Source organism: Gavia stellata, chromosome 8 (genome assembly GCF_030936135.1).
Source record: "Gavia stellata isolate bGavSte3 chromosome 8, bGavSte3.hap2, whole genome shotgun sequence".
NCBI lineage: Eukaryota > Metazoa > Chordata > Aves > Gaviiformes > Gaviidae > Gavia > Gavia stellata.
In genome coordinates this window covers 36,829,316-36,843,814 of record NC_082601.1, presented here as the reverse complement: position 1 = coordinate 36,843,814, position 14,499 = coordinate 36,829,316, and positions in this window count along the sequence as shown.

Here is a 14,499-nt window from a genome sequence, read left to right as displayed (position 1 = left end):
GTATGAAGACATACTAACCCTGAGAGATGTGATTAAAAACTTCTCATTCCTCAGCCTTTTTTTTTGTTTGGAGAAAAACAACATAGAAACCTCTTTTGTGTAATTTGCCACAAGGGTTTTCATTTCTAGCCAAATTAAAATTGGGCTAAGCTTTGAAGTCTTCTTATTACCTCTATTTCTTCCCTTTTTTTTTTTTTCCTGTTTGTTTGCTTGCATGCATGGGAATGCGTGCTGTACATTTTTGGTAGGCTATTTGTGGAACACCAATAATCTGCATAGACTAAACAGTACTAAAGACTAAAAAGGTCATAAAAGCACAGTGATGCAGTACCTCTCTAGCGCTACTATTCTGTTACTTTCTGGTTACCCACCATTTTTAATAGTGGGGTCCTAAGATGAGGGTATAATTGTGAGAAGTTGTACAGATGGTCATTTCTCTAGTCTCTGAGTTTGAATGTAGTTATGAAGAGAAGTGGTTAAGAACATACAGAATGCATCTGTGTCAGGCCTGTGGTCTGTCTCGGCCCGTACTCTTTCTCTACAAACAGCTAATAGGAGATGCTAGTTAGAGCTTGTGAACCTGGCCCATGTCGGCAGATCATTCTCCTTTGTACTACCAAAGCCATTGGATTGAGAGTTAACTATTTATTTTATTTAGCTTTAGCAAGAGACTTTGTTTGCTATTTTTCCTTAGCTGAACCGAAGGTAAATCCTGTTTGTTACTGCAGAAATTAAATCCACTGCATACATGTTTAAGAAATTGTGCCTGCTGAACTGATGTCCTTCTGTGTGTAGCCTTAAATGCATTCTACTGGGGATTCAAAGAATTGCAAATAGTGGTTCTATATGAAAAGTATACTTTATTGGCAACAATCACGTGTTTTCTGAATCACTTGAAAGCTTTGTGTAAAACTACATATTTCACTTATCAAGTTGCAGATATTTTAATATCCACTTGTATTAGTCAATTTAAATAAGGAATGATAGTTAAGTTGGTCATGTATCACCCCTGACTTACAAAGCTAGTTGTTCTTGCAAAAGTTTAGGAATGAAAGTTTTGAGGGCCAAATTGATCAGCAGCTATATAATCTCATCCCAGTTCAGTCATACTGCAGGAATTTGTTAGCTTTGTCTGAGTTTATCAGATTAGTTCTCAACTCCTTTTTAATACCTGTAACTGAATCAATCAGTGTTATTACTGCTAATAAAAGTCTGAAATAATCTGAATTCTCTGTAATTAATGTTTATGCACACTTAGCTCATTCCATTTCTTTGTGTCTGCTCCATAAACTTGTTTTCTCTGTCTGTCTTTCTTTTATACCATTTTTCTGTTGTATTCTGTTTCCTAATCACTTCAATATTCCCACCCTTCTTTTTTTTCTCTTTATTTGTATCTGTACTTGGTTACTTTCCACCTTTTCTGTCTCACTGCAGAACTAAGCAACCTCAGAAGAGTTGCATTTCTTTACTGTCGTTTTACCTTATGCTCTGGTTTCTCCTGCTGTAACTTGGTGTGGACGGTTATCTACATCAGAACCCTGCTAATGTGATAACATGTGCTCACTCTCTGCAAAAGCTCAGGATCAGCTTTCCAGAGTCCCAGTTGCTTTGAATGGAAGAACAAGTTAAGGCTGTGGCATTGATTTCCTATGATTCCTGCTGGTATATGGATCCAGCACAGTTGGCTGCCAGTGTAGTTTACGAGAAATGTGGCTTTGTCAGAAAACTAGCCCAATACCAGTAGTTCAGAACAGTTCTGTTCTAATCCCATGTCTCCTGTTACTTCAGTAATTATTAGAACCACCAGATAGCCTGGCCCTAGATATATGTAATTCCTTCTGTGATGAAGAGAGATCAGACTTCCCTCAGACTAGGGATATGCATGAAACGATCCTCAGTGGAAGGTTAATTTCTTGGGTTTTGTAAATATGAACTTCTTTCCTACTCCCTGACTCCAACAATAGTTGCCATTTTTGGAAGGTTTGTCTCAGGCCAAATACTAGGTTGTTTTATTCTGTTGCTTTTTGTCTGTTTTTTAAGTAACTCTTAGTTAAAGAGGTTGAATCTTTGTAGCACAAGTATTGTGTATTGATGGAAAAGATAATAATGTAATTCCAGAGAACTGTGTGAAATGAACTATGTCCCTGATGACAGGGAACTTTTAAGAAATGTTAAAAATAACTTGATGGCAGAACAGATATTCTGTGGAATATAATACCATGGAAGCTCTTGATTTTTTTAATTTCTAACTATTGGAACTGCATCTGGCAATGTAATGTAAGTGGTCCCATTCTAAAGGCTTTAAACAAGAAATTTGAAACAGTGAGTGCAGGCCTGTCATGTGACAGAATATCTTGAGAAAGAGCTGTATGACTTGAATACGTTTGAACAGCTTATGAGTAGAACTACCAAAGCAACAATACATTTCCCTTGTCCAGATTACTCTAATACTCATCGCAGAGTTTTAAATCTTCACAATTTTTAAGTCATTTTTACGTTTATAAAGTTCATAGCTGTTGGAAAGAATCAGCTCCCTTTAATCTTCACTGTTTTGGTTTATATCCTCTTGTTCCATCACAGTTGAATCAAAAGTTTATCCATATGTATGCATTGCCGGCCAGTTATGTCACTTTCTAGGCACAGCTGAAGTTTTCCTGTTATGTTAGCAGTCATGTCAATGATGACAGCTGTCTTCTTTTCCGTATTCTTTTTGAGATCATGGGACTACAGAGTCTAATTTTCATAAGGAATATTTGCCTGCAACAAATGTCAGATTGACCTAAAAAATGTTTTATTCTATACTTCCTCTTGGCTTTATTTTCTCAAGCTAGCTGGATAAGAGTTATTTCAGTTGTAATGAGACCATTATAAATCATGTTCTATCATTTATATTCCCTCCTGAATGCTTGAGAGAAAGCATAAGGTTAGGCAGTCATGAAGCAGTGAGGGCTGGCTGCTACACCAGAGAAGGTGAGCCAGGAGCTGAGCATGGTAATGCAGACAGCAGTACCCGAGTGAGGTAAGCAAGGCAGGTCCAGTGAGGGGGGCCAGGGTCAGACACAGCCCTGGGATGGCCAGGCAGGGACACCAAGACAAGCTGAGGCCAGGCCAGGATATCAGCTGGATCACAGCCGGTGACCAGGCACAGGCTCGGCTGCATCACAGCAGGAGGTGTATGTAGCTCAGGTGGGGGCACAAATGGTAGAGGCTCAGCATAGAAGCACCTCCCACGGGAAGGGGCTTCGACCCTGGGCTGCCTGGGAGCCTCTCTGCATGGTTAGTGAAGGAAGGGGAACAGCCTGCAGCTGCACTCTCTAACTTGGCCCTGAGCCTGGGCAGACAAGCCTCCAAGAGGGGGGATGCTCTTAGGGCCCTTGCATACACTTTGCAGTCTTTAAACTTTTAAGTGTTGTTGAACATGGTATGTTTACTTATTCCATTCTCTAGTAAGATTTCTAAATCCATATTTAGAATCTTGATTTTTTTCAGACTACTGGAGGCTGAAGATCCTTGACAAAATCCCATGCATGTTATGAATGTTCATGGGAGTTAAAGATTTCTTTTCTTCTCTGTTTTACCTCTTCCAACTTTATTGTTATTATTTTACTGATACTTGCACTGATACTTGAAGCATTGTCACCTGAGGTATGACCCAGGCTAAATGACATATGTAAATTATCTTTTGTTTACTCTGTGTTGTTTCATTTTATTGATATTAAGTAGCAGCATCTGTGGGAAATGTCACCAGCTGTGCAGGGTAGCAGAGCCATAATGCAGGGCTTGTTTTCTCTCACATGTTCTGTTTAGTTCCACGAGATGCCTTTCTCATAGTAAGGCTGTCTTAAAAGTTTTGTGATCACAGTTCCCCTTGCTTCTGGTCTGCCAGAGCAGTTGTTTTTGTATAACTTCGCAAACTGAATGTGTGTAAGCAACCCATCAGGAAAGAGGACTTTATTTTTTAACCCTGTATCAGTTTGGGTTTTAATTATGCTAGTTGTTCTGGCATAAATGAGAAGGGGAAAGATAATGGGATGAATGTGGGAATGCTGTGAACATCAGGGAAGGCTACTGAAGCCAGCATTTCAACTATCTATCTGCTGGGTGCATGAGATTTTAATTTTAAAGCATTTACTGCTAGTACCAGTTTAGGGTATTCTCTCTGTCTTCCAACTCTGCCCTTGCTGCTTCCTCTGTTACATGGTGTGCCAACACTTCTATTGAAGTGAACTGGCTTAAAGGAGCATGGAGTGTGTGGAGAGCAGGAATATCTTGTGATGATTTTCCCACTATGTCCTATTGTGAAACCATGTATCTGGAATGCACCAAATAAACCATGGAAGCACTTATTGTATGCTGCACAGGTGAAGACAATATTAGATACCAGTTATAGATAGATATAGTTGTAATATTTCTGATGTGAGAAAAACCTCTGTTTAAAAGACGTGAAGAACCAATCAAAGCTTTGTGGGTTTACTCTAGTAAATCTTCTTTGATGGTCAATTTAAAATGTAGCTAATATTTTTAGTAGAAAGACAGGCAAAATAAGTATTTAGTGAGAATTTAAAGCTTTTTCTGAAAAGAAGCATGATCAGTTTGGAAGAAAATTCCAAAGTATGTATCAAGATGATTGTGTTGATATTAGTGCATGTGATTCAGCTTATGCCATGGAATACTGACATGAAGGCAAGAAGTAAAATGTGACTAACACTTGAATACATAAACTTTTGAAATACGTGTCATGTAGACACTTAAAGGAGAAAAACGGGACCTTTTGCATTCTGATAATTTTAGGATGTTTGGTGTCACCACTTAAGCTCTTAAATGATAGTAGTCCTCTCTGAAAATTTAAGTCAAGACAGCAAGGTCATGGTATAGACAGCACCTACCAAAGCATGTGAAACAGAAGGGCTTCTAACTTAGTATTTTAAACCTTTGTGCTTTTACTTAGTCTGGTGTGTTAAACATGCCTGGCGTCTCAGTACTTACAAAAGGTAACAGTGTAATAGTTAAAAACTCGCATTTCTATTCCCTGCTTGTTTTAGCCTTTCCTACAATGGTTGGTATTTGCTTTAACTATAGAACTGAAGTGTTAAAACAGTTTTTAATCTACCACCTGTCATTTTTATTTTTTCCCTCCACATTGCATACATAATTTCTTTTTTCTTGATACAAACACTGTAAGTCTTCTGGATTATATTTCTCCTTGTGTAAAATAAGGCTGGCAACTCTCTGAGATTGTATTTTACTTGTGCAAAGTAAGACAGAAGCATACCCTGCCACAGAACAACAACAAACGCGCCATATTTTACTAGTGGCATAAATTTCCATGCTGTGTGTTAAGAAACTGATTTATCAACCCTTTAAGGTTCTTCAAAAAAAGTGGGTTTGGAAGCTTTTAGTAGTTCAGTGCATGGCACTTGATACAATTCTGTCAGTCCTTTTATCTGCATAAACAGTTTCATGACTGTAAGGGTGAAACGAATGGGAATTTAGTCCTGCAGTTCCAAGTTCCTTTGCTATTGTTGGCTCCCAGCCAGAGCAGCATGGAGTAAACATGAAGGATTTCTCTCCTTATCCCTGGCATTTGATAATAGTGGCTCCAAACTGATTTTTGCAGCTAGCAAGCAATACGATGACCTACTGGAATTCCTAAGCTTGTATGCAGTGACTTATGCCATTCTGAATGGAGCAGCAGTACAGATTTACTTAGACTTACTGTGTTGGAGAGGGTGATTACTGCCTGTTAATTTTACTTGGACCTTATCTAAACATTTTAAAAGGTCAAAATAAAATGACAAAGTCTATTACAGTAAAGCAAATCTATTTCACGTTGCTACCTCATGCATAAACCTTTTTGTTAGTGTGTCACAAAAATTATTTGTCCTACCAAAAAGGCTAGCTAGCTTTATGCTTTTCAGCTTTTACCTGCTATTTTTAGAGCCTAAGCATTACACAAAAACGTAACAGAAAATTATTGTAAGAACAAGCTGCGCAGCTCTGTCATGAGTCGCTGCCCGTCAAGTTTTTAAGATATTTGCTTAACAGTTCAGTCCTGATCCCAGGGCTGTAATCTTCCAAAGGGCCTATAAAGGTTTCCTTGCCTAGCTGGGGCCCTAACTACAGATCTGAAAGTGGTGAACTGTCTGTCTCTCTACATGGATGGTACTTAATTATAGAGTATCCAAAGTATGTGAACACCATAAAAAGTACCCTAAAATATCATTGGTGATCTATTAGGTTATTTTAGCCTAGATTTTTGAGAATATATGGTATTCAAATACAATTTTAATGTAGATTTCCCAGAATGTGTATGCTCCTATTTTCTAGCCATTGGTTATTGGAATTAAGGGGAATTAATATATGTGTTTAAAATGCTTTGCCTAAACCAGTGTTTTGGATTGTTACAGAGACATCTTTGAAAATTAGTATTTGTGTGTTTCTTATCATCTGGAAAACACCTTAACTGAAATAGGACTGTAAATGTTATGCTGAAGAATCTTTATTCTGGCTACATTTGTATTTTTTGCACATATGTAGTTCAGTTCTTGAATTGCCATTACACCAACTGGGGCCATGTTTTCCCCCTGTGTGTTCTTGATAGCTGGGCAAGTCCAGCTATTAAGCAGACAGAACCTGTCCTGGTTCTGTGTTAATTATCCCATCTTTTGTAATGTTTTTTTTTATTTTTGGGAATGTGTTCCTCTAGTGTAAACCCTCCATGTGTTCATATAGGGCTTCAAAGAGTCACACTTTCAAAAAACTGGAGAACTTGGCAAAAGACAGTACAAGAATCTATTATATGTATTAATCTGCTCAACAAACAGAATTTTGTATTTTTCATATCTTGTAAGTTGAGATCATTTCCTGAGTTGGTATTGCCTCATTCATTGAACCTTGGGTAACCTTCTCTCTTAATTAACTTTGAAAAAGCATCTAAGTGTAAGCCTACAGATTAATTTTTATTTCTGTGTGTACTTTACTGTGCGCCAGAAGAAACATTTAATTTCCTGGTGACAGGAAGTCCTCTTTGAGGAAAGAATGCCATTCTTTCTGCTGTTATTATGAAGTCCAATACTTAATTGCTGTCTCAATCATGTACAAACTAGGGATCTTTGTGAATTTGAATGAAATAAATACATAAAGGAAATATTGTTGATCATCAGCTTGTATTCTTAACGCAAATATAGTAATCTAGCCTAAAATGCACATAGCGTAGCTAGAATTTTTAAAATACTGTTTTGAAGAGCCATAAATATCTCTTATACTTCAAAAATAGATAAACCATCTTAGACACATGCACAAGTTTAAACATATCATAGCTTCCAAAGAGCAAATTGCTGTTTGTCAGTAGGTGTCGAATGTCTCTTGACTTCTGGCAAACTGTAATATTGGAGGCTGGCTCTGTGTCAACTTCTGCTGATGGAATCTGCAATAGCTCCCTATAGATAGTAGTCAGTAAAACCTCTGTAATATAAGCCGTTGCCTAATAAAAAATAAAATTCATTCCTGCCAGTGCCAACAAAGACAATTTAGTGATTTGAGCCAGCTCTAAGCGTTGTCTTTTGCTCTTAAGAAAAGTTGATGTATCATCCTGCTTAGCATCATTTGTTTGGGGCTCCCAGATCTTGTCTCACTGCTTGAACCCTGCTTGTCTCCTTTGTTGTCAGTTGGATGACATCTGCAGAATTGTTTAGGCCAACACCTTCTATAGAAACACAAAATTTTCCATAGTTTTTAGCAAAATGTTAAGTATTTCAGTATGAGGTTGCACCGTATATATTGACGTGTCTTTCTTCTAGACAAATCCTATTTCTATCAAAGGCAGTGCAAGGACTCCCATTACTCTCAGAGAAAAATTATTCTTTCTTTTTTTGTTTTGTTTTACACATTCTAAAAAAGCTATGTCTGCCTTTATAAAAAAAATCATAATGCCTTCAGAGTTTCTGGTCCATTGCCCTCCTTATCCTCTATGCAAGAAGGAGTTCTAGATAAAAAGTGGCAAAAGGTCACATCTGGACTTGTTATTAGTGTAGGCAGAAGTTATATTAACTAGAAATGATTAATTCAAAGAAAACATGAAACTAGCTCTATCATACTCTTATTAGAATAACTGGAGATCTTGGAGACGAACGCTAACTGAATGAGTATTACATCTTAATTCTCAGCTCTTTTACATAGATCTTTCTCTTTGAAAAAATTTCCCTTTTTATCCCTCTATGCCTAAACATGGGTGAGTAAAGACTACTTAGTTTTTCATCTTTGGCCTGAATATAGAAATATTTTTCACATATCATTTTTATTGAGGGAGGTAGAAAGGAAATGAAAGGAAAGAGTGCCTCATTTGGAGTGATCTTAAGAAACTGCACTAATCGATGAACAACAGACATACTGGGCTGATCTCTGCAAATATCAGTGGGAGCTTCTCTTGGACTCAAGAAAGGGGCTGCAATGCCATGGGGAATAGACATTAACAGAATGCAGAGGAAAAGACATGTGAGTGTCTGCTCATTCTTAATGGCAGAAAGTCCATGCAATAATTAAAATTATGTAGTTGTAGCTGATCAGATCTTGAGTATAACTGCCTTTCTTTAGATGTCAGGAGTTTTTCTTAAGCTATTTAGCATCTATAGGTAACATTTACTCTGGCACTTTGCTACTGCTTCTGAAAAAAAACCCAAAGAGGAAAACTGTAGGTTCAAAATTATCAAATCGTCACTTTATTCATGCTTTGTCATTGACCATCTGCTTCCTGACTGTCTAGTGTGAATGGGTAGAATTTGACTTTAAACTGAAAAAACTAAAAAATAAAGTTCATATCTAGCCTTTGGCTGCCACTGTTGGTAGCAGATAGGCCAAGTAGTACAAAGTGGTGAGGCACTGCCCTCTCAGTTTCAAGACAACAGGTTTTGATTATCCATTGCTAATGTGGATCCAAGTGAATTATTGAATTACTAACTATGATTTTTTTTATCCAAGTGATGGATAAATAAGAAACGGATGTTGAGGCACTAACTAATTGATTTGGAAGAAGTGAGTTTTAAAAGGTAAGACTTTCAAGGTGGAGTTGAGGGAATTACATAAATAATAAATACCAGTCAAAAAATGAATCCTATGGAAGTATCTGATGGAAAAGAATATTGCCTGAATACTTAATATAGAGGCAAGTTAGATGTTATCTAGGAGAGAGTTCATGTGCAAAGCTACAGCATAAGTTCTTGAAATACACTTGGATGGTATAGAGCAAAATGCACACAATTTCAGTAGACTTTAAATAGTTATTTTAAACATATTTCTTCACTTGAACATGATTCTATTAGTCATCCATTTGGATACATTCAGAAAGAGCCATCATTCCATCCTTGTTCTTTAATTCTGAAATATAATGTGACTTCAGATGCTGTATTGAATCAGTGAAGGAAAACATATTCTCTGTTTCTACAGTGCACAGTAAAAGAAATAAAAGCTTTTTACATGTTGTATCTTTTTTTTGGGTGGAGAGGGAGCAATGATGAGGAAAAGCATTTCAATCAGAGTAAATTATTAATAAGTTCCTTCCTAGCAAACTTATCTATTTGAAAAACAGTTATCTGTGTGGACACAGCAAATGTCCAGTCTTGAATGGCCAACAAAAGCCATATTCTCAGTTATGGAAGCAGCTGGTAATTGATAATCATTGTGTTGTGAATTTCTCATTTTGATGCGCAGGATTAGTTTTCTACAGTTTACTGTAGTCAGAGGAGTTATTTCTGGAGTAAAGAGTTGAGACTGATTGCAGTTTAAAATATGTAATATTTATTGCTTATCCTTTACTATTTAATTTAGCAGTAAAAGCTGGAGGGTACCTGACTTCCAGGTGTGTCTTATGATGAAGGTGCAGTAGCCTGAAGTGGCTTTATCGAAAAGAGAAATCAATTCAGTACCATCTTGTAGTTTTGATCTCCTATTTTGTTATGCTTACTTCTGGTCATGTTTCCAGCACTGAAAAATCAACTTTTTTTTTTGCCTACTTCTGAACAATAAATATATAATTTTAGCAGGAATGTTGAAGTTATGAATTTCATCATAATCTAGGAATGCCATTACTACACAGTAGAGTCTGAAAGTCTGCTTGTAAGATCAACTACAAATTAAGCTTTCTGTCATACATCTCCACCAGCCAGTAAAGAAAATACAATTGAGAAAATGGGCAGATGAAAATTAAGATATACTACATGAGTTAGACGGAAAAGTAAAATGCCTCTTGTATGAAAAGGCATCTCTGAAATATAAAACTTTCCTGGACTACACAAGAGTAAATTTGGTTTTAAATTTCTGTGCTAAATGTTTATTTATTTTTTTTTTTAGTGGAGTATTGTTATTAGAGAAATAACAGTTAAGATTTTGCTCCTGAGATGTGAAGCCCAGACTACTTAAGGTAATCCTGAAGTTCAGGGTAAATAGAATCATGTCCCACTTGAGATAAAAGCCTGAGTGTCACTCCAGACTTCTTTAATTTATGCAAAGTAGTATGTAATGTGAATGTAGATTAATTCATCAGCCCACTTCTATCCAGTTTACATGTTAAAAGTAGTCTGTGCTGTCACCAGTGAGGATTAAACATCTTCTAAGAGCTGTCATAGTCAACCCCATCTCCCTTTTGGATGCAGGTGGGCAGCCCTTCTGAAGAGCTATAACCAGTAGTATGCAACCATCTTGCTTATCATAAGGTATGATGTAGATACTTTATATTTTAATAGACACTCTGAAGGGATCGTCTAAGCCACTTCTGGACCTGACCATAACAAGGTATCAAATACATGGCACACCTGTGCTCAAAAATCCCTGTAAAGCCAAACACCCAAGCAATAGGTGTTTGTTTGACTCTCTCTGAATTTTTTTAGATCAACATGTTCAGGTTGGGCATCCCCTGAGAAACAGGTTTTCATTAGTATTTCCTGCTTTTAGAATTACTGGAAGTTTTGAGCCTTTCCCATAGTACATCACAGTTCTGACTCAAAAAAAGAACTAGACAGTGAGAAGGTACAGAAAAGCAAAAGTAGTGTTTAGAAGGTTTTTTGTAAGTCTTTGCTTAATAAAGGCACGGATGACTACAGCTAAGCAATATCCGTTGTAGCTGCATAAAATAACAAACTGTAAAGGATGGGAAGAATGATCTAGCATAGTGACAGTTCCTTGGCACATGTGCCAGAATAAGCACAGGGCCTGTAGTATGTGAGCAGGGCCCAAATATGTAAAGAACAGAGTTGAAGAGGGCAGAAGCTGGAAAATAACACATAGCATAAAAAAGATTTGCCCTCACTAGTCTAGCAGCATAATGGCAGAGCTGTTGGGCAATCTTATGCTCTATTCTAGGCCTCCCTATAATTCAGTTTACTCTGGATGTCAGTTTTCCACTTTGAAAATAGAGATAGTATATTCTGACCTTGCTGGTATGCTGTGAGGATAAAGTTTAATGAATTTCAGAAAGCCACTCTGATGCTACTGTGTTGGCTGAACCTCTTGTTAGATATAAAGAGCAGCACTATTCTAGACTAACAGTTGAAAAATCATAGATAATAGGATTTACGTAGGCGGCTTTCACAGGAAAAGCATGGGAATTTAATTTTGTTTATTGAATGCAATTAACTAAAGCAATACAAAAGCAAAGCAAAAATAACTAACAAAAACCCCCTAATGTTTACCACTTGTGTCATAAAATGGAAAAATATTTTGTAAAATTTGGCAACATCTAAGATTTGAATGAGAATGAATGCAGTGTGAAAAACTGAGGGAAGTTGAAGACTTATTTTTTCCAAGCCAGTTTGCCTGCCTCTAATTACATTCACAAAATTAACCTTGTGTCGAACCTGGATGGATTCTAGACTAGCATTTGTTGAATTACATGTAGAATTTAGAATCAGAAAAAAGTGAAAGAACATTATATGGCTGTCAACTATGCATTATTAAGATATATTTCATCATAAGATTTTGTAGTTCACTGTAGGACAAGGCCTGTAACCAATTCCCTTTTGTCAGTGTTAATATCCATTCAGCTTCATATGATAAACTTAAAGCTTTTAATGAAAACAGATTATTTTATTTCTTTTACATGAAAGGGAACCATGCAAATGCTTTTAAGATCTGCCCTATGATTTCAAAATAGAATAAATTTTTAAATAAAGTTGCTCATCACAGTGTTTGGCTGTCCATTTCTAAAAGTGGCTACTGCACCTTTTAAAAACTGTAATTTATGTTATCTGCTCAGGCCGTAAGTAGTGAGCATCATAAGCACAAGGAATTGCTTTGCAATAATTTGTTTGGCGTAAATTATTCCTACATGGTATTTGGAATTGTCTTATGCATGTACAGTTTAGACTTGGCTAATAATTGTTCTTGTTGGTCTTGTGAGTATGGAATAACTTCTTCCCCCCAAGAGTTTCATTATCAATCATAATACCTCCTTCAGGATATTTTGCCCCCACTGAAGTCAATGAGAAAACCCAACAAGATTTCCACCTATGTTAATATATTAAACATATTAAAATAGCTAGTGGTTCCATAATGCTTGCCTGAATCATTGTGTACTGGGGGTAAAATACCAGGGGCAAACAGTGAATTCTTACAGGTTTCCCAATTGGGGTTTTTTTGTGTTTTGGTTTTTTGTTGGTTTTTTGGTTTTTTTTAAACAAGAAAAGTCTAGTTTGTGTTTAGAAATATTGGGAACACAGAGGAAAGTACCTGCACGGAGAGATTAAGTGATTAGTTATTTTCATTATTTTAAGAAGATAATTGATTCTCATTGTGGGTTTGATGTCTGTTACTTTAGCCAAAAGGCTGAGATTGCTATAGACAGCTTATCTTTCAGGTGTATGCAAAAACAGGTCATACATGGGAGCAATGCCAAGAAAAGCAATCTAGTGCACATTAGACATGTAACCACCATGAGCTTTCCTAATGACCAAAAGGCTGTCTGCTACAAGAAAATTGGAACAAGGTGCTGGGCATCATAAAAACACCTGCAAAGAGAGAACCCATCATAACAAACTAGTTTTCAGCTCAAAGAAAACATAATCTAGGTGCATAGGATGAAGAGTTGGTGAAAAAATAAATGTTAACAGATGTGACAGTAATTGTTGTGATACATAACAGATGTGTGATAATTATATATTTTTATTTTGTGATATTTAGAAATAGATAAAAGGTTAAAGGAAAACAGGTGAAAGATGTGTGGGGAAATTGATTTTTATATTAATGGGTTCATTTTTCTTAGAAGACCTTCATTGTCCCTTTGCTCACCTTTGAAAAAGCAGTTCCATCAACTGCACTTTGGTGGTTCTACCATTAAGTTGTAAATTGTTTGTGAGATAAAAACACAATTATTCTTTTAAAGAAAAATCTGTGTTGCTCTCTATGTTTTCAGGGCTACAGATAGGCCTGAATATCTTTCTTTTTCCAACTTGATACTCCTACAAATATAGTTTCACCACCGTACTGCCTGTTAGTTTTTGATATACTGATATGAATCAGGTTCTACTCTTTACTGTGGGAATGTGATCCTGGATTGGATTTGATTTCTATGAAAGATTTTATTTTTAGGGATAGCTTGCTGTAGGAATCATCCAGAGATGAGCCATAATGCTGACTGAACAGTAAGGTTAAACCCTTTCCATACCTCCTAGCTCCCTTGCTGGAGCAAATGAGTCATCTTCATGTGACATTTTGAGGAAGAATTGGAGGTGATGAACAAGGTTGCACTTCGATTGCTTACAGTTCTGGTAGTAGCCACAAGACTTCTAATTATCTAGCCACACTGAGATGCTCTGATTGTGGTGCGAAATTTCTCCTGCAACTGACCCGCTGATTAAGGAGAAGTTAGGTGGTAGAAATCTATCTTAATTTCTGCTTCAAGCCTGCCTCATGTAGGGTATTTCTTCTGAGAATCTGTGCTGTTCTTCCTGTGCTATTTCATTCTCATATCTTCTTCTTTAAGGTAGATTATGGCATCTACTGGGAAAGATAATGTGCCTACAAGTAAGCCACAGTTACCATGGTATGATAAAAATGCAAACAGACTTCTGTCTGAGATGGAAATAAATGGAAAGAAAATAAATACACGGGACACTTGCAATTTATGAAATAGCTAGTTAGATTCGTGTGTATGATATTTGCAGTAGCTTTGACCCTTCAGAGGTCATGTTTCTGGGAGAAAATATTAATACATGGTACTTTTAAGAGATCATACAATAGTAAATAATTTAATTTGGAAATTGTTCTCATTTCTCATGTGCTATGATAACAGCCTAACAAACACATGGAATCACTGTGGGTGGAAAATGATAATATTCTCTGTTTAGCTTCTTTTCTTTTTCTGTATTAGCTTAGGTTTTTGAATGACAGGAAAGCAATTCAAATCTGTGTTTTATTGCCTATTCTCTTGAATTTAAAGCAGTAATGCCAGAGGTATACTGAAGGTTATTACGTACAACATCTTGCGCTTCCACAGTGACTTAGGCAGACATT